A 2344-nucleotide genomic window follows, 5' to 3' on the forward strand; every position below is an offset into this window, starting at 1 on the left:
TCTATATGGGTCTATCCTGGATGGGACTTTAGATGATTTGCCATCCTTTTGGAAGGGTATTCGCAAATGCACTTTGTTGGTTAACTTTAACTATTTGCCACTGACTTCACAGGTTTTGTTGATTCAGTGTCACTTTTGCCTAGTTTGGTAGAATTATAGCTATATAGAATCTCTTATCTTGATAATTATTATACTTTTAAATTCAAATTAACAATTAAAAAATAATTATTATCAAGGTAAGAGATTCTATATAGCTATAATCCTACAAAATTAGACAAAAGTAACACTGAATCAACAAAACCTATGGAGTCAGTGGCAAATAGTTAAAGTTAACGAACAAAGTGGCATTTGAAAATACCCCTCCTGAAAGGATAACTAATAGTTAATCCTCCATGCTAGTTGCACGAACGGATACGATACATGTATTATATGAATAACCAAACACTAACTTTTCTTCTAAAACAGATTATGATGAGCATAACCGATGAAATCCCCTCCCACCCATACCGCTGTCCGTGGCGCCATGGGCTAACTTCGCCTTGCCGTACAGGATCGCAAAGCGCAAATCCGGCCACACGGCGGGACAAGCACAGGCGATCCGTCCAGCTTGTGACACAAGGGATGACGTAAACGAGCATCAAAAGTCAAAGGCACGCGAGAACCGAACCATCGCGAAAGCGTCATCCAATCCAATACGCGGCCCGCAACAAGCGCGCTCCTGGTGGCTGGCGGTCCATATCCATCCGTGAGACCTCGTGACCGACTCCAAAAACGTCATCGCAGCCGTCCATCTCGATGCCCCCGAAGGCCCGAACCGACTTTGGTTTCTTTTCCACCGCTAACCAGCCCTGCATATATATCGTCTTCCCCCCTTCTCCTCTCTCCCTCCCACGTCGCGGAATTCCCCTCTCGCCTTGGATTCCGTCGGGTTCGTTCTTCCGCTCTGTTCTTTTTTATTACGATTCATGGTTATAATTGCTCCGTATTAGGATTTTTGTTTTGTCTTTGGCTCGGAGGAGTAGATTTTGAGGTTAACTTTTCGTCTGTTCGTAAAGGTAGATCGATCTGGATCTGGTTTTATCTAGAGACGCACCTAGATCCTTGCTTATCGGTTAATTTCCCGCGGATTAGTGTCTCCTGATGCGTTTACTTAGGGCGTCTTGATAGGCCAAACCAGATATAGATTTGTTCATAGATCTAACTTAATCCCTGTTAAATTGGTGGTAGATTTCTGGATCTACTCCTGGCAAATTTTAAACTACTAGGTCGTCCTAATTTTTTTCTATTGTTCCTACAGGTTAGGTGATGAGATCTTCTTTTTTCACGGTGTCCACTTTGCATCTCGCCTCTATGCCGTCAGTGATTGGAGTGGATCTGTGACCATGTACCAACAACTTCTTGGTTAATATTGCGCACAGCGTTGGTTAATATTGCGCACAGCCATGATCTTTGTGATATTGCACGGAACCAAGATCTCTCTGGCTGGCAGCACTATGAGTATGCCATCATCTAGGAATTCTGATGATGATGATGTTTCTTGCTTAATGATTTGAGGTTTGATGTGCTAATTTAGATGATGTATGTCCATATCTTCCGACCAGAAGAGAAAGGTAAATACCTCGGTAAGCTGATGCTGATGCACATGTATGTGCATGTTGTATCATCTATTCTGTTGTATATAGATCTAGGGTAGGAGGGCCTTTGCCATGTTGGGTGCGCTCGCTTGGCAGGCCGCATGACAATAAACATATAATTTTATTGTGTTGTCGGGGTGGAGATCGCACGGGGAACCATATGATATGATCATCCTTTTGCCCCGGGTTCTCCACCTCGACCTGGTGTCCCTGTCTCCGCTGTGTTCTCTGTTCTATCCTGGTGTTCATGTGGTGCGTGACTATGCGCTTTCATGATTCATACCAACGATGGCACACAGATAACCACACACCGAAGAACATGAAAGGTACATAATCGTGGATAACTACGTATCGAAGGTACATATAGTTACTGCCTTTTAGTTCATGTGGCTAAATTTCAGTCTTCATCATTAATTGCTAAATTTCAGTTTTTCATTAATTTGCCTCGAGACATACCAGCAGCTAGCAATTTCGCACCCTCATCATATCACAAGTCAAATTTGAATTTTCAACGTTAAATTCGGAGTTGATTTTGGATTTTTTATTATAATTTATTTTCCACTCCTTACTTTTAAGATCGTTAAGAACATGTATATAAAACTTTTGTTCGCAAATTATTCTTTGTTTGTAAATATGTTGTTTGTCTTCATTTGAAAAAGCCAAACGATCACAACTAGCTCAGAACTACATATAAAATTTAACATAACTCC

The 2344-nt window shown here is 41.6% G+C and overlaps 1 long non-coding RNA gene across 1 annotated transcript; it reads left to right on the forward strand.

The window, feature by feature from the left end:
• The first annotated feature begins 781 nt into the window (after window positions 1–781).
• Window positions 782–2073, forward strand: LOC102717639. Its single transcript, XR_423731.3, has 2 exons — window positions 782–928; window positions 1298–2073. It is a non-coding gene; the product is annotated as an uncharacterized LOC102717639 (long non-coding RNA).
• Window positions 2074–2344: the final 271 nt, after the last annotated feature.

This window comes from Oryza brachyantha, chromosome 8 (assembly GCF_000231095.2).
Source record: "Oryza brachyantha chromosome 8, ObraRS2, whole genome shotgun sequence".
Classification (NCBI taxonomy): Eukaryota; Viridiplantae; Streptophyta; class Magnoliopsida; order Poales; family Poaceae; genus Oryza; species Oryza brachyantha.